At 40.5% G+C, this 19,306-nt stretch overlaps 1 protein-coding gene across 6 annotated transcripts in view; it reads right to left on the reverse strand.

The window, feature by feature from the left end:
* dab1a (DAB adaptor protein 1a) overlaps positions 1–19,306 on the reverse strand; it is a 223,546-nt gene that overhangs the window by 59,401 nt on the left and 144,839 nt on the right. The window lies entirely within an intron of this gene.

Genomic DNA, 19,306 nt, shown 5'->3' on the forward strand with positions numbered 1-19,306 from the left:
ATTTCCTTCTTTGAATTCCCAACTCTTTTGAACTTGTGGGCAACCATTTCCAGCCAAACACACACAAGTACACAAACTATGACAACGTGCAAAAATCTCTGTGAAAGTTTCCTGGAGGTGAAAACTTTCTGCCAGCTCTTGAAATAGCCCCTTTTAGCACCCCGTGGTCTATTGGACTGCTGGGCTGTCTGAACACTCACAGAGCGGAGGGGCTATTGGCATTCACTTCCCCACGGGGCTCGGAGTCGATACAAAGCTCTTAAAACTCAGAAAATGCTGTGTGTGTTTCTGAGAGTGAGTGTTTGTATATGTATATATGAGACCAAAAACAGAAGAAAGAAGGAAGGGATGTTAACATTCATATATAAGTCATGCAAAAGAAGCCGTGCAATAGTTAAAGACAGATGTTCAGCTACACACACAGACAGTTTCGGTGCGAAACATCCATGCTTGCTTCTGTATGTGCAACCATTTTCACACAAACACTTTTATGTCCTTTTTCACTTGAAGCACACAACAAGAGACAGTCTACTTCCAATGAATTCTCACTATCTACAAGACTCCATTCAGTTTAGATGATGGTGCTACCTGGGTAGCAGGTAGAAGAGAATAGAGGAAGCAGTACACACGACACCCACCGAGTGATTTCACAGCTACACAGGCTTTATACCAATATAGCTGACAGGCTAAGAGACGACTGATGTCCGATCCAAATGCATCGGGCGTTTCCATTCTCACACGTTTCTCTGTCACGTCTTGGTAAACATCTAGAAAACTTCAGGTCTGCAAGTGCACGTGTGAAAATGGCTTGTGTGTATGTGGCACAGGTAATGATTGTGTGCTTAAACAGAGCTCCACCCCACTGGGCCTCAGCCTCTTAGTGTCATCCATCATGGTGATGCTGCTAATGATACCAATACATACACCAGCACAGAGGGAAGAGGTGGAAGGAAAGCAAGAGGGGGGGCAGGGAGAAAAGAAGAGGAGAGGAAAAATGGTGATGCAAAAGGCAAAGGAACAACAAGAATTCTAATATTATTATTTTAATGTCAGTTGGGCTACATAAAGATCATTGTCACGCAAATAAAGCGAATTTTAATTTACATTTGCATTTGAGAGGGAAGGCTGAAGAGGAGGAGGAGGAGGGAGAGGGAGAGGAGAGAGAGAGTGCTGGTAGAGAAGAGGCAACCAGCATGAAGAGGGAAGGAAATGTGCTGTCACAGGCTGAGAAGTGGAAGATAATCTGTGTGACTGGAATAGGCAATCTGATTCTCCCTTTCCTCCTCCTTGCTCTCTTTCTCTCTGAAACACACACTAAAACACAAACACACACAGTGTATACACAACACTGCCCACTGCCAAACTCACAGAAAAGCTGAGGCTGACTGTGTGCCCTGCATGAGCTCCATTGCATCTGTGTGGATTAATATCACAGCCAGTAGATTCTACTTCAGGAATAAGACACATAAAATTAATTGTAGAATTTGCTTCTATTAAGAGAGAATAAAATTTGAATGGAAACGTGAAGAAGAAATATTCTTATTTTTAGGATTTTTGCAAGAGATTCCAGCTACACCCTGAAAATACTACCAGTGCTAGATTGGACTTTTTTAATGTCTCACTGAATTTATGTGGTTAAACAGGAAAGAACACCTACATTCATAAATGTCTCAAAATGTCACATTTAAGTCTTACAACGGCAGAGCTACTGAACAAGAAATTAATGTTGTAGTAGTGCATTTGAAAGAACAAAAAGATAACAGCTCAAGGATTTCTTTGACTTGCTTTTTTTTGTTTAATTCTACTACATTCTTAAAAAGGTCTCTCAAATCATCACGAATGTTTAAATATTTAAAATTATATAAGCATCATAATACTAAAAATTTGGTTTTACAGTATTTAAATAAATACATTCATCTATTGTGCATGGAAATCCCCTCCATAGCATCACAAGAGTGTATTTTTTAGGTCATTTTTGATTGAAAATTTGTATTTTCCAAACCACCTCGACTACCTCACTCAGAATTCAGCTAGATTAGTCATGAGAGAGGCTGTGAGGAAAAAGGCTGGAGTATTTCTTTCTTCCTTCTCATCTCACTCCCAAGACACGTTGTCCTCTTCACTTCCAGGAGCAAGATGAAGGCCAGCGGGGGTTTGAAATTAGCCTATCAGATGCCTCCACCAGCTAAAGGAGAATTCTGAATATACTAATAGACAGGAGATTAAGATATGTAGCTTGGGGCACAGCCACATCTCCACACACATTTATATTTTACTGACACACACACACACACACACACATTCATATACTCACAGACATACACTAAAACCTTTTTATTCAATGATTACAGAGGACAAAATGATCATTTCAGATCTCAAGAGCAGAGGCAGCTTTCCAGAATGTTACAGTGTCTTCGATAAGGATATGGGTAATGATGAGGATTATTTCTTATGTGAAGCTGGACGAGAAAAAGAGATAAAAAAGATGCAGATGTGAGTATGTATAATGATATACAGAGAGCATAGAGAGAGGCTCACTCGATTACACAGTACTATCTGCTCCAGGCAGAAAGCACAGGTGAGGAAATCCCTCCTTTTCTCACTCCTTCCTCTTATGTCCTCCATCTTTCCCTCAGCCCTATTCCCGTTATCGCAGCTGTACACAAACAGGTACAGCTCCCCTGACCCGGCAACACCCCCTAAATCTCCCTGTCCTCGATCTGCTTTAACAATCTACCCATGAAAAATATCATTCCTCCCTCTTCTTTGTCTTCTCCTCTGTGTTTCCCTGTGTGTCTGATTGCTCATCTTTCTTCATTGCTCTGCCTGCCTCTCTCCCAGGGCTTGCCATCTGTACAGTAACAGGTGTGCTGTGTATGTGACTGATGTGTTTGTTACCTGTAGCACTGCCTGCAGCCACAGCCTGCATGGAGAATAGCTGCTTCTATCTGACCTACTAGGTAATGCTCTGCTCTCTTTTCACTAATCCTCCTCCCGTGACTCCTTCGGATGGCAACAGAGTAAAGAGAAGAGTAGGAGACGAGTGCGTAATGAGTTAAAGAAGCAACGGCAAGCTGTTGTGTATTTGCATATGCATTTCAATGAGGCTTACCAGTTGTGCTGTGGCAGTGTGTTCACCGTAGTAGAGTTTGGGTAATTAGTCCCAACAGTCTGTGGGTGTGCATGTACATGTGAGCACATATGGGTGTGTTTGTGTGGTGTGGTCTCATTAGTCACACAGGTGAGTGATTAAATGCTCTGCAACACCTGGAATTGTTCCTCGTTTCTTCCTTCCCTCCCTTTTCTGCTGTTGTCTTAATTTACAGCAACACCCTTGAGAATCTTCCTGACCCAGTCACAAAGCGCACTTGAGAATGGCTCCACAAACTTAATGACAAACACGTCAATGTTTAAGCCATCCGATGAGGTGTGGCTGTTTCAGTATGAGGTGTTTCAATAATTGATACAGTCTTAATCGTCCATAAAGAAATCATCCATTTATATAGTCCAGATCACCACTTGAAAAATGGCAGGATCTTAACAAGGTTCCAAGTAGAGCTTCAACATGCAACAAGAAGAAATGGGAGTGAGACAAAAAAATTTTTTGAGCATGCAGTTTATTGAAAATAACACTTAAACTGAAACAGCCCGTTTTACAGCTGATCAAAAGTTTAGGACCACATGCCTTTAAAAGGCCAAATCTGTGCAAAAATGTGGACTCATTGTTTCCTGTCAGATAGTCATACTGTCATGACGTTTTGATGGCAAAGGTAAAAAAGCTTTCCCATTCTAAATGTGGTTGGGTTGTTGAACTGAATAAGCAGGGTGTCTACAGTAAGACAGTTATTTGGAATTTCTTAAATGATCCTAAGGGTTTTGGAACAAAAAAGTCAAGTGGAAGACCCAAAAAAATTTCACCAGCACTGAGCCGGAGGATCCAATTGGCTGTCTGTCAAGACACTGGACGATCCTCGACCCAAATTAAGGCTGACTGCAGCCCCATAACCATCAGACGCCATCTGAGACTGAAGGGCTTCAAAAAAAAAAAAAAAAAAAGAACGTCTTCAAAGCCCTCGTCCCTTTGAACGCCACAGAACTGACGGTTTGGACTTTCTTCCAGCTTTCAATGTCCCATGTTTGGTGCTCTTTTGCAAAGTTTTATTCTCTGATGAGAAAAGAATTTAACATTGATGAACCTGATGGTTTCCAACGTTACTGACATGACAAGGAAATCCCACCTGAGATGTTTTCTATGCGCCACAGTGGTCCCCAGACATAATGGTCTGGGGTGCTTTTTCCTTCAGTGGAACAATGGAGCTTCAAGAAGTGCGGAGGCATCAAACAGCCGCTGGCTATGTCCAGAGGTTGCAGAGAGCATCCCTCATGACTGCGGGCCCTCGTCTGTGTGGTAACGATTGGTGTTCCCCTGATCTAAATCCACTTGAGAACCTTTGGGGATGGATGGCAAGGGAAGTTTACAAAAATGGACAACAGTTCCAGAGAGTAGATGTCCTTTGTGCCGTCTTCACCACTTGGAGAAATGTTCCTACTCACCCCGTGGAAATGCTTACATCAAGCATGGCGCAACAAATTATTGAAGTGATCAACAATAAAGGTGGAGCTACTCATTACTGAGTTCATGTCTGGAACTTTGATTTCTGTGTTGGTGGGGTTACGGGTTTTTTTTTGGACGTGTGGTCTTAAACTTTTGATCAGCTGTAAAACAGCCTGTTTCAGTTTAAGCGTTGTTTTCAATAAATTGCATGCTCAATTCTCAAAAAACATTTTCGTCTCACTCCCATTTCTTCTTGTTGCCTGTTGAAGCTCTACTTGGAACCTTGTTAAGATCCAACCATGCAAAATTAATTTTTTTGCCTTTTTTTAAGTGTTCTTAAACTTTTGATCGGGACTGTATTAAACAATACCGTGTAAACAGTGTCGTTTTTATAAGAATTTGTTTTCACAAGTGTGGAATACAGCTGTAGAAATGAAATCATATTTTAACCAATCTGTAACAATGTCCATCTGTCCTTTAAAGTTTGGTACTTTAAAATGATACTCTACAGGGACTGACTCAGTTTTGGAGCCAACTTCATGTGGCCATTTGCAGAAAATTTCACTTTTACATTGGCTTTATAGATTTACATGGATATTCACGCTTGCTTCTTGATGTAAGACAGTGTAAAACGTGGACATAGCTACCGTGATATCACCCACTGATTTTTGAAGGGTTGAAATAGATGTTTCAACTATTGCTATCTTGGTGGCATAAAAGCAGAAGTGATAACGAAGGATGGCTCTGACTGTGAGGTTATCCAACACCGAAGTTGTTTTGTTACTGTTTGTGCTTCTTCACTGCAACATTGTACTCAAATCGCTTTAGTGTTTAGCTCAGTAATTTGCTGAACTTCAGCTGTTTCAACCCCCCCCCACCCAAAAAAAAGAAGAAGTGCTTTCACTTTTCTTTTAGACTGCTGGAGTGATGTAATATAAACTTAGTTTGCAGCGGAAGCTTTAATTAATGCCCACGGTGAGCTCAAGGGTTCTCTAATAAATGTTCTCATCACTTCCATAATTTATTAGCTGCCTATTTTATACAGTCCAGCAGCGCTCAATAAGTGTGGCTCTGATTCAGTTCCTATTTGCAACACATGTGAACTCTTTTGTAATTTGTATCATAATCAAATGACAAATAACCATGGCAACAGAGTATGATCATTTTTTAAAAATGATTGTGTCTGTGAGAACATTTTTACATGTGATATAAGAAGCTCCTCAGAACTTAAAACTGGGTCATCCTAGTTACTTCTTGGTTCATTAGCCCTGTGTTACCACAGCCTTTAAAATAATGTGATAGTATTTAAGACTTAATCCAAGCTGAAGGTGTTACAGATTACTGTATGCCTTTTATGAAAAACAGGCTTTGGGCTATTCATGCATGAAATCAACATATTAAAATATCACTGTGTTAGATGATCTGGTGGAAGGTTTTAAGAAGCAGCATACACATTAAGTTGGAAAAATTGGGTAAAAGCAACTGTGATTAGAGAGAAGGTGAAGGATCAGGAAGGAGTCCTTCAGGATATTGATGGGGTTGTGGATACTGGATCATACTGTCAGCCTTATGTCCCGAAATTCTATTGGAGCACCACAGAACCAGAGCACACGATCAGTTCTACACCTAAGCTTTATTCTCATATGAACTTTGGAGAATTATGGGATATATTGTTTACGTGACTGAGTTCTCCGAGTAACCGTCAAAATGGAAGGACACATTCACTTCAATTTTATACAGCGCCAAATCACAACAACAGTCACCCCAAGGTGCTTAATATTGTAAGGTAGACCCTAAAATAATGGACTGATTCTTATATAGAGCTTTTCTACTCTCCCGGAGTACTCAAAGTGCTCTATACAACATGCCACATTCACCCAATCACACAAGCACTGTTTTCTAAAGTTCTTAGTGCTTCTTAACTACCATTCATACACATTCATACTCCGATGGACACATCAGAGAGCAATTTGGGGTTAGTATCTTGCCCAAGGATACTTGGGATGCAAACTGGAGGAGCCAGGGATCGAATCACTAACCTTCCAATCAGTAGATGACCTGCTCTACCTCCTGAGCTACAGCCACCACCAATAATACATACAGAGAAAAACCCAACAATCATGTGGCCCTCTATGAGCAAGCACAGGGCTCGCAAAATCGCTAGCCCGACGTCCCGGAGCTAGCGATATCTCCGGTCGGGCGACCAAAATCTATCTCAGCCCTGCCCGTTGGGTTATTATATAGCCCGACGGGCGGGGCTGAGATAGATTTTGGTCGCCCGACCGGAGATATTGCTAGCTCCGGGTCGTCGGGCTAGCGATTTTGCGAGCCCTGAAGCACTTTGGCGACAGTGGGAAGGAAAAACTCCCCTTTAACATGAAGAAACCTCCGGCAGAAACAGGCTCAGGGACCGGTGGGCATCTGCTGTGACCGGTTGGGATGAAAAAAAATGATGCTACTTTACTAGGAGTGAATGTACCAGACCTTTACCTGTCTCTTAGACACTGGCACAAGACCTAACACAGACCTTATACTGGGGAGTGGGCAGATTACAGACCTGTTCATCTCTGAAGATCTGTGTTTTTGAACCACTGTTGGGTGACGCCTAGAAAAGTTCCGGATTACGCACACGTGTGAAAACAGCTTAAGTCGATGTAGGATGAAACATGTTGAACAGAAGACCACAAAAGGAGAAACCACACAGACAGTCATTTAATATACCATGCAGGGATCCACAGCAGCAGGAAAAGAAGTCACATGGCCAGTTGTATGTGGCTGCTCTGATATTATTATTGCACAAGTGTCCCTGAGGGCTGAGGTGTGATAGATGTCAGCGGTGTATGTAATAAATTGCAGAGGTCAATCCACTCTGGTGAAGAGGTCCGCACTCATGGAAGGCCACCTGATAGACAATACAGGTTTCAAATATTCCCTTCAGAACACATTTCCATTCATTCCTCTGGCCTGTGTTCATCAGACAAGGGATCATTAAATTGTTCTCTCAAGAGAGCTGTCATCCAAGGCAATGTGAGGGGATCACAGTAAGAACTCATTTGAGGGGCGATTTACACCAAAGGCCAAGGTAAGCGTCTGTTTTCTCTAGGTGACCACAGTCTCCAGAGAGAAGGGAAAGAGAAGGATGAGACTGTAGACTCATCACCGACTCTAAAACCCATGTTGTGCTTTATGAAGTATGAAGCAGTAAAATAGCCCTTCCATTCTTGGTCTGCCACCTTACATTTATAACATGGCACAAGAAAGTACAGGAAAGAAAGATAAATGAAGAAATCTGTTTATAAGTACAATCTATTCTACAGTACCAGTGCTATTACCAGCTGGCACAGAAGACTGGGGCAATGTGAAGCTGCCAAGTGCAGGAAAAATCATGTGTGCTTTTGTTAATGACAGAAAACCACAAACCGAATATGGTGGCACTCTCATTCTCGAACAAATTAACAACTTCTAAATGAGTCTCTGTCAAATATTCCTGTCAGGTCCCACTACGGCTGGCATGGCTGTGTGATTGAAACCATCACCTTTACGGTGTGAGTTTTATGAGCTCACGTGTGCATACAAATACACACAGTCACACACTGTGAACTTGACCTCAAGGCTGAATGGGTGGTCTTTTAACATCCTCATTACCAAAAATTACTTATCATACTCACCAGGCATCAGCTTCTATTGACAGAGAAGTTATTATCTATAAGCATACCCAGCTAACTGAAGGCTTGCTATCTAAATGCTCATACTGAGAATGGATGCAGGGGGGGGTATGTGTAAAAATGAGCGGGAGAGTGAGATAGATGGAAAGAAGGGTCATGGCCTAGGGGTAAGGGAGCCATGAAATGCACCATTATATTGAAAAAAAATCATTTACCCTTCGGCTATGTCCTTTTCATCATGTGACTGTGTGTGTGTTATATATATATATATATATATATATATATATATATGGGTGTGTCTGTGTGTATGTGTCCACCAGTCCAGTCAAGTGTGTCTCTCTGATAGATGCTCAGTCCAATTCGATCAAGAAGCACAAATGACCTGTGAGCAGGTGATTGAATCCTCCATTCGTCCTTAAAGAGGGTCCCTGACACAGGCGCACACACACACACACACACACACGCGCGCACACACACACACACACACACACACACACACGATTGCAGCATCACTAAATCTGCTAAATTCACTTTCGGTGCATATTTACTGCTAATACTTATTCACTAGATCTTACATCAATCAAGTCCAATGCCTGGTTCGTTTGCCGAAGACACTTTTTAAATTGACGGTGGATATGCTGAGTATCTGTTAGATAAACAGATTGGCAGTCCCACTAATTCCTCTGAAAGTAAACACCTAAATCTGTAGTTCTATACACCTTTAAGCAGCTTTTGCTTTACCGATTTGATTTACTGGTCACACACATAAAAACTATGCCAGTTCATATAAAGCACTACCAACCCACTAGTTCACACAAGATGTTCTTTCCCTGAGTTCAGTGTGAAATTGAATAGCCAAAGGACAAATTGCTGGAGAGCAAAGCCAATACCATGCCAAGGAAATACTTGTTTTTCTCAGCAGACCAGTAAATACTGGACTTAAATTGCACAGGTGGAGAGGAGACTCAAATGGGGTGCCCATAGTGCTCTGTTTCTGTTGGAAAAGAAGGCAACTGTTTACTGACTGCCAGTGGCTTGGCCATAAGAAGTTGATATAATATCAAAGCTCCTCCCGTCAGACTTTTTTTAGGGTCTCCTGGCTTGCAGTTTTTTAAAAACTGCTTTATGGAGAATTAAATTCTTTTAGCTTTCATAAATTAAGACTGCATCTTTGTTTTCATTTATTGTAAATGCTTGTAATGAATTTGCACACAGTCACTAATACTCAACCACAGCTTATTCAAAAGCACAAAGCCATACTAACTGGCTATAAGCTGATTTGAGCTGTAAATTTCAGCAGTCAAGTGAGGACTGCGTCATTTCATCTCTAATGTGTATTTATGTGTCTGTGGGTCAAATCCTCTTACACGAATGCCTGTAAACAACATTTAAAAGTGGATAAAGTGCAAATTGTGGTATTGGAGGGATAATGTTTAGTCATTAGAAAGGGGGCTGATGTTCCACGTACAAGGGAATTAGCAGCTTTATAGATCATAATAAAAGTAATAAATCTTATGTACAGGATACTTTTTGGGGTACTTAAAGACACAAATAAAGATAAAGGTGTAAACATGCATTACTGCATTGTTTGTGAACTATAAATTATACCTAATGAACATAATATAATAGTGACAATGCTGCAACTATAAAAAGTATACTTTACTGATTTTTTTTTGTGTGTGTGTGCCAATACTGTCTGACAATATCACTGTTCGCTCTAGTTAAAGTTTATAGCTGTGCTGTGATTGGGGATATATTTACATGTAAAGTGATCACTCACAGAGATGGAACAAAACATCTCTTACTTATTTCTCTCCCACAGTGCACAGATTACAGTCTGGGTGCTGCTTGCTGGTCTGTCCAGTCAACATTAAATCTGCTTTGATACAGTGGTGTAAAGCGATATACTTGAATACAATAACATAGTATGGCTCAGAAGCCAGACACTGACCAGTCTTTAACATTCTTAGCTTTCTACACTACAGTTTCATAAACTGTGTGTTTTAAACTCCCTCAAAATATGTACATGAGGTTCAAATCTGTGCCTTTTTTTCTTGAGCTATTACATTGGGTTTCAACAGTACTTAAGATCTTCGTACTGTTAAAAGGTCAACTTCCAGTTCAATTTAAATTTTCATACAGATGAGGATCATCCCCTGAAAAGCTCTTTTTGTTTACTGTTATTGTGGCAAATCAAATCTATCTTTTATTTATCTGGTTAAAGTACGTTATTCCCAAAGACCTGGTCTTTCATAAATGTTCCACGTCAGTTTGACGATAAGCTGTTCTTTTTAGGACAGCAAGGGCTTTTTTATTGCACGCCAGCCCTGCGGGTCAAATTTTATGTAATTCAATTGCAAATTAGGGGTGAGAAACTGTCAAAAAGATCGTATGAAAATCTTTTGGGATAGAGGACAGATGTAATTGTGTCACATAGGGCTGCACGATTAATCGTTAGAAAATCGCGATCTCGATTCATACTTATGTGCGATCTCATTTCCAAATGACAACGATTTAAAAAAAAAAAAAAAAAAAAGACGACGATTGTACCGCATTTTGATCCGGGACGTAATCTGCATGAAAACAAGCGCTCACTCTTCCTGCTCAACAAATGACAAGGGCGGAGCCTTATACCACGTGATACAGAAGCTGTGCCGTGTGATGCTAAAATTAGCAGGGAAAAAACAACGGAGAACACGTCAGGGATGACGAGAAAGTGACAGGAGAAAATCCGTCCCGGTCAACCACCCAAACATCAATAACGGGAACCTTATACAGCGCTTCCCTGTACACGTCGAACTTCCGCAGGCACAAAGAAATTACGGAGGCTATTACTTATCACCTGACCAAAGATATGGCTCCCATCAACACTGTGCAAAACGAGGGATTTAGGAAAATGATCAACATCCTAGACAAACGCTACACGGTGCCGTCCCGCAACTATTTTTCTATTGTTGCACTACCTGCTCTATACACGCAGTGTCGAGCAACGGTGGAGACGGAATTTCAAGCAGTACAACATTTTGCGGCAACCACAAAACATGAGACATTTGTTGTTTTTATGTTTATTTATTGTTTTTATGTTCAGTCTCAACTGTTACGAAGTTGATGTGCAGTTAATAAGTGCAATAAATATTTATACTGGAAAAGAAAATCGTGAGAGAATCGTGATCTCAATTCTAAGCCAAAAAATCGTGATTCTCATTTTATGCAAAATCGTGCAGCCCTAGTGTCACAACTACTCAAGCCTTTGCTTAGCGTTTGTTAAGTACGAAAGTTTAGTCTTATTTACATGAGGCAGGACTGTAAGGTTACCCACCCTTACTGCAGATCCATGTATTTTGATACCAACAACTGTAATATTTACAGTCAGTCAACAAAACTGCACTACTAAATCTGCCAAACTTCCTCACAAGGGAATGGTTTCTTCAAAATATGTTGGAGATCTTTAGATCGTAGCATAATAACACTACACACACCACACATCCTTGACCTCTGATCTGGATTCCTGATTCTTATGATTTAGATTTGAAGGTGCAAAAACTGCACAGGTGAACTTATTTTTCCAAATGTATGAAATGTCATTTTTAGTTACTTAAATAATTCAAATCAATTCAAAATGTCTATTTTTAAACATCATTTGTTTGATCAGATGAAATGTTTGCTTGTCTATGTATACAATCTGTCTAAAATAAAGATTTCCACTTACTATTTTTACATGACTGCTCAATTTTTTTCCCATCTTTCTGGAACATTTGATCTATTTGGATTTACATTTAAACTGAAGAAATTCTGACTGAGCGGCAAAGAAGAACTGATTAATTAGCACCACTGGGTTAGCGTCCGTGGGTGGTGCCAAGTGTGATATCTCAAAAAAATAAAAGATTTCTACATTATCGAGCTCCGCTTTCTTTTTGCAATAAAATATACCTGCCTTTTACAGGCTCAGTGATATGCATGCTGCAAATCTCCAAAACTTGAAGCCACCAAGACAATCCTAATGACGTGGCAAACCTTAAAGGCCTCAGAGTAGCCACACGCTATGATTCTGTCACATGATGCCCTATTTCAGTTCAAGTCATTATAATGAACTACAGTAGTATGCAAACATCAACACAAGAAAAAGCAGCATAAAACATGCAGTGATTCTTTGCGATCATTATTGGCACAATATACCCTCTACTGACACCAGTATTGTTTTAAATTTACCCTACTTCTTTAGTTATACTCTGGTTTCGCCCCCCACTCTGTGAATGTGTGTGTGTGTGTGTGTATGTGCGTGCGCCTGGTTGATGAGCAAAAAGAAAAGCAGCATGCATGGATTAAATTGGGATTTGTAATGGTGAAGTGGGGGCTTAGTGGGTTCAGTTTTGGAACTGGTGCATGCGCGCTCAGGAATCAAGGCAAAAATATTTCTAAAAAAAAGAAAAAAGCCGTACATTTAAATCAGATCTAATTAATAGATGTTAAAGAGCAGGCCTCTGATAGAAATCAGCTACTGTATGGTCTGATCTGCTCTGAATGTGGCAGTGAGTATAAGAGACGGCTGATTATAAAATCTTTCTATAAGTTCACTCTCCCGTGAGGCTCCCAGTTAGCTTAATCTAACAGTCTGTCTCAAAATAGGCCACATTTTGTTAAATGTATATAGCCAATGTTACAAAAATAAGCATTTTACATCTTACAGACAGTTATTAACCCTTTTACTCAGTGGTCACTACAGTGGACAGCTGTTTTCTTGTATTTGTGTCAGTGTTGATGGTATACTTGCACATAAACCACTACATTGGACACTGATGTGTCACTCCATACCCTGTCACCCACTGGCCAGCCAGTGTTGTCCACTTAAGTAGACATGTAAAAAACTCTTTGAAAAATACATGTTTGAACAATGAATTTCGTGCATAGAGATGAATAAAAATCCTGATTGAGGTTGTCATAATTCATGCATGAAAGGGTTAAACACGAACATATTTTTAAGTCACAGTCTGACCTATTTCACTCCCTACCTTTCCATCCATCCATCCATCCGCTCTGTTCAACTGACACAAAACAGGTAGAACTAGCTTTTAGAGAAACCACCTGAGAGCACGAAGGCAAATCCTGCAAAATATCCCATAACTGCAATTTGCAACATTTTCACTCTACATTTGCAATTAACCTAAGGTTGTAAGACTTCATTTTATTTTTGTACACAAGGTCAACATTGCAAACCCCTCAAACAACTTTTTTTCATTACAAAATAAAAAAGTAGCCGATAGCAGTGTATATCCACATTTTCTACAAGTCTGTTTGTTCTTAGATGTACAAGTTGTTGATGAGTCAGCACAGAGGATAAACCGTTACAGCTATGCAATTAAATGACCACTCACAGCTCTGCAGAATCATTTACACTAGTAAGCTTCACCTTAACCTCCTCTGAGCTTCTTTTCTTTGATGCTTCAGTTAATTTTTTTTCATGAATAAACATTTTGTCTGTTATCATGATTTTTTTTATGAGTTTTCCTATTGAGTAGTATCTACGAACTGAAACGATTTTTGCAAAAGATTGGCTATAAGTACAACACATAAGTGAGAAAAAGACATAAAAAAAAACACTGGAGCAGTTTTCCTGCTGTGAAATTAATACTGTATGCAAAATCCAAATCCAATTTTGATCATTTTTATGCCTCCACCTGAACTGAAACTGAACCTGGTTTATGGGTTGAGCAGATTTCATGATCCATGAAACTAGATAAGACTCCATTCAGTGTTTACAAATGTGTTTTTGTGAAGCTGAAGTGCTGAGCTCCATGAACTGAAGCAGGAGGTGCATGTGTGGCACGCATGAGTATATGCTAGTGTGGCAGCATACTTCAGTTTTAGCTCTGCAGGCTGAACGCAGGAGCATCTGGGCACCCACCCTCTCCTCTAAGCCCAGCAAGCACTATATGAGCCAGGCACCAGGTGCTCCAGGGAAGCAGCCAGTGCTATGGTTCCAACCCAGAAACAACTCTTCTGTCCTAGACACAGATGCCAGACTCTACCTCCCATTTCATCAAAGCAAAGCAATCCTAACATGTGCTACGAGGAATTTAATTAGGTTACCAGCACTTTGTCTTTCAGACAGGGTCAGACAGGATATAGCACCTTTACATGACTGCTACACAGCTTCCTGCTTTAATAAGTAAACATGCTATGAAACATCACTGTGAATTTCATGGAGGAGACGGTGTATGATGAAGCATATTGAATTACGCCTAATCTTTACAAACACCAACAGTAAGAGAGAGACAAAGGGGAGAATCATGGGACGGTTAAATTCATTAGTGAGCAGCAACAGAAAAGTGCAGATGGAGAGAAATCATGAGCGAGAAAAAGAGAGAAAGAAATAGGAGGAGAAATACAAAGAGGCAATCCTCTGAGGAAAACATCTTTCCACTCCTGTCTTTGTCTATTTCTTTCTCTAACTTTGTTGCAGTCTCCCAGTGAGTGTGGAAGTCAGTGGAGCCGATCCACAGGGAAGAGTCACTTGCAACCCCCCTCAGCAAATCTAAGGGCCCACTCCCATGCTCCCTTCACACCATAGACGCATTCATTATCTATTGTATTCTTTGAATAAAGAATATTGTACAAAACGAGGCATCTCTGCTCCTTTGTATATGCCTGAATAAAAGGCAAAGCATCGCAAATTAAAATGTAATTTGCGATGCTTTGTTTGTTGTGCTCTCTCCAGCACCTAAAATGTCATAAGGCGCATGTAATACTGCTGGGGTCTGCTGAAGCATAGAGCACCGTACATCACTGCTGTGTGTGTGTGTGTGTGTGTGTGTGTGTGTGTGTGTGTGTGTGTGGTTTGAGGGAAGGGGGTGGTCAGGGATCTTGACTTCTGTGGAAATTAGAATGTAAGGCGCTGAATTAATTGAAGTGTTAATGTGCTGTGACTTCAGTCTGTGTGTGTGCCCGCGCCCCCATGTGTATGTGTGTCTTCACCTCCTGAAAATGCCTCCTATAAAGTGCTTTTGTTTGCTGTTAAAACTCATTAACAAAGTGAACACCTTTGTGATTTTACCCCAAAGTGGCACTCGCTGGAAAAAGAAAAGGAGGACCGATGTGTAAATCAAGGACGGGGGGGATTCAATGTGATAATGATGCTGAGAAATGCTAATGTTGATGTGAATGTGAGCAGGGAAAAAAAGAGGAACTCAAGAGCCTTAGTTCCATAATCAGCATCTTATCTGAAACAAGGGGATATCTGAAGCTATGCTACAGAAAGAGAATGATGGAGGGAGAGAGAGGGAAGGAGAAATAATGAAATACAGACTGGGAGACAGAGTAGACCCTGAACAGGGCAGGGATGCAAAATCAAAAACAGATTAAGAAAGGACGAAGTAATGATAACGGAGGGTTAAAAAGAACTTGATAAGATTCACCAAAAAAGGTTAATAGCATGGTTGTTCAGGATTTTTTTAAAGCAGAATATGTTTTGTTGGTCTGTAGAAGCGAGTCCTCTGTGGTTCATCCTGGACTACAAACTTTCCTTGTGCACTTTAAAACAGGTCAGTTTTATAAAGAAAATGTGTCTTTGTTTCCCCACAGCAAGCTATTGGTGTGAAAAAACCTCTAAGCCTACAGATATGCATTATCCCAACTGACCTGTAACAGGTACGGTCCAACCCATACAAGTAAAAAGCGGAAATAACAGACAGCATTCTTTTTTCCTACTGATCCCATTTCAGAGCAAAGCAGAGGATGCTAAACCCATAAAGCAGTCTTTTTGTGGTCAAATATAAGGACAGTGAAAGTGCATTGTTGTCTCTGCAGATGCTAATCCCAGTGCTGTGGACAGATTGCGAGTGTTTTAAGAAGATTACAGACTGCAGAGGCAGATTAGTTGGCAGCTTGATCTGAACCTCTGGATGGACTGCCCTGCTCACTCACAGGCCCTCTGTGGGGGTGTGCATGCGTGTAATGTGCTTTAGTGTGGCTGTTTGCGTTCAAAAGGTAGTCATGATTGGTGGTAATGACAGCTTTGTGCACATACGGCTTAAAAATGTGTTTGTCTGGGTGGATATTGATTTGCCAGACACAAACACACTCTCAGTTTTCTTCATAGTTAATAAATGGCAAGAAATAGGGTACATACGTACACATAGAGTCCCAGTGGGCTGTAAAGATATTCTCAATGCTAATTATATGAGACTGCGATCACACACACACACATGCAGAAAGTGGATCAATGAGAAGGGCACCCAGCCAAGAGCCACTCAATTCTCCCCCCTCCCTCCATGTGAAACAGTGGAAGCCCTACTGAAAAAATACCCTTACTTAACATGTTGCCACCTGTTTAATATACCACAGAAAAGTAAATATAAGAATGAGCAGGGTTTTATTTTATTTAAGATTATACCTTTGACAGCGGTTTAAATCTAAGAAAAAGGGAGGAGTTCGTCTTAAAGTTCTTTCAAACATAATATTAGAAGCTCATAGTGTAAGGAAATCAAACCTGGCTTTCTGCACTGAGATACTCCGATGGACTTGACTTAATTTACAGTTCTACAGGTGGAAAAGCTCCAGTGACCGTAATGCATTAATTGCAAGGCAGTGGCTTCCTAAGAGAGAGACTGTGGCTTCAAGTCCCATCTGGGGTGTTTTAGAGAGTCAAAAAGCTATCAAAGGAAAACTGTTTGCTTTGGCAATAGACAAAAAGACTTGAAGAAGAGCTGTGTGTAAAAGCTGGCATTGCTTTGGGAAAGGTCAAACACAAATTTCATTTCCACAATTTCACCTTTGAACTGAATAATATATTTGTTTTTGGGATATCTGCCTAGGAAGCAGACCAAACTAGTACATGCATATTAATTTTACTACTACACAATCTTCGATTCTAATGAAACTGTCCCTTTTTAAACACACTGGTTCAAAATAGACCCAAGAGTAACTAAACCTGAGTATGAACTAGTCCTAAAGACAATATAGAATTGGGAATTATTTTGTGTTGTGACATAAGATATAAAGCTGGGGGGAAAAAAAGACACTCCCCTCAAGTTTCCAGGTCAAACAGGAAAAGAAAATAATGAAGGCAGGGAACTTGATGAATGTTAGTTATCTACATGCACAAGTATAATTCCACTGCAGCTGCCAGCTCATTGTTTTCGCCACAGCTAATTTAACGAAATGCCACTGAGACACACACAGCCTCTGTCACATCCAGCAGGTAACTTGAATAGGCTGTCACTTTATTGTGATGTTGAATTGTATCCATAGCAACAAGTGTCACTGGGGTGCCTCGGCAAAAAAGGCAACAACGTGAATTATAAGTCAAACTCTGTTCATTACAAAGAACAAATGGACTAACATACTGTATGCTATATTACCTTTACTCCTTTCACCTCTCATGATGGTGCTTCAGTATAATAATGTGAAACATAACTAATTAAAAAAATACCTCACTATGTATTATTTTTTGGCCAACACAAAAACTTTGTGGTCTACCCGCCTGCAGCTAAAAGCAAATTAAGTTGTACTTGAACTAAAGCTCAGTGATCAGCAAACAGCCAGGTCTACACAAAGGCCTCAACATTTCTCTGTGATAGCAGTCATACCATTTAAACTTCACACGGTGCACAGTTAAAGCAAGACCTTGAGCTCATTGCAATCCTTTTTAGATGGTGCTTTATTTTCCGACAGTTTGTGATTTTATGCAGTGATTTACATGGTGTCGCTAGAGTTTCTGTAGATCACAAAACAATGGGGTGAAAAGAAGGTTTTCCAACTGAGATACAAAATCAGCTACAAGCCAGCTTTTACAAAGGCAGTGAGACGCTTTAGGAACAGAACAGTAAGCTCCAGCTTCCAAAGAGTCCATGACTTCAAGACTACATAAACTTAGAGAACCCTTTTCTCTTTAAGATTTAGTCCAACATTCATTCAAGAGCGTTGTCTACCGTTATCGAGTACACATAAAAACTAAAATTGCAGGAGGCAGCCTGGGTTCTGAAAAGTGACTGAGAATAGGCAAAAGGGAGGCTGTACATGGGACAGACGGAGCTGAGAATTGAAAGAGGAAGAAAGAGAGCCTTCAACAGTGTTTTCTTTGAGTTTCCTCACAATACTCTGAGGGTTTCTATGACAACCTGGAGTCGCCAGCTGGGTCTATACAGGCAGAAGAAGGAGGTCTGTTTGGCAGAAGAGGAAAAAGTATCCAAATACTTTACTCAAATCGAATAACTCCAGTAAAATAGTCTGTCACTCAAACGTTTAGAGCTAAAAGTAGCATGTCGCAAGTTTTATTTAAAAATTGGCATTGGTCTGGTGTGGGCATTTTATCTGTGAGTATGTAGAACTAACAACAGGTATCAGGAGTGGCATAATAGGTGAAGTGTTTCCATCTGAAATGCAGTACAGCAGAGCACCATAAATTCAAAATACTCAAGTAAACGGACAGCACCTGACAATAAAAGAGCAGTTGTTGGGTAAACATATACACGGAGATGGGCTTGGGTTGGACCAACCATGACGCACTGATGTTACCATATCCCTAATGACTGTATCGCAAGAAAAATATAATCTGAAACATGGGTATAAAACAAGTATTCACAATGGCATAAACCAGTTACACGAGCTACATCTAAGGAATACACTACGATGTATATAAAGCTGCTGCAGCTTGTGCGCCAGACAGGGAGAGAGAAGAGAGTGAGGGTCTGCAGAGCGCCACGGCTTCATGATTAATGCGGCTTTTAGCTGCAGCGGATCATGGGCCCCCCCAAAGCAACCTGACCGGGTTGCCCATTCAACTCTCCTCCCCTGGATCTGTCGCCCTCTCTCTTACCCTATCAACCAAAACCTAGTGATTGAGGACCATCTGTAGCTCACACACCATTGCATAGATTTCTACACTTTCACTTCATCAACAGAATCTCATCATGTTTTGCGTTTCAGTACATTTTATACCCCTCCTATTGTGAGACAGCCCTCTAAAACGTGGACAAACGCCAATACATCAGAAACATCAGAAGACCTCCATACACAAAAGAGAATTAAAAAGTTTTTTTTTTTATAAACCTGTTTATTAAAAAAAAAGTCAATCACAGTAAGGTCACAA

This window comes from Perissodus microlepis, chromosome 23 (assembly GCF_051167445.1).
Source record: "Perissodus microlepis isolate ML-2025 ecotype Zambia chromosome 23, ASM5116744v1, whole genome shotgun sequence".
Classification (NCBI taxonomy): domain Eukaryota; kingdom Metazoa; phylum Chordata; class Actinopteri; order Cichliformes; family Cichlidae; genus Perissodus; species Perissodus microlepis.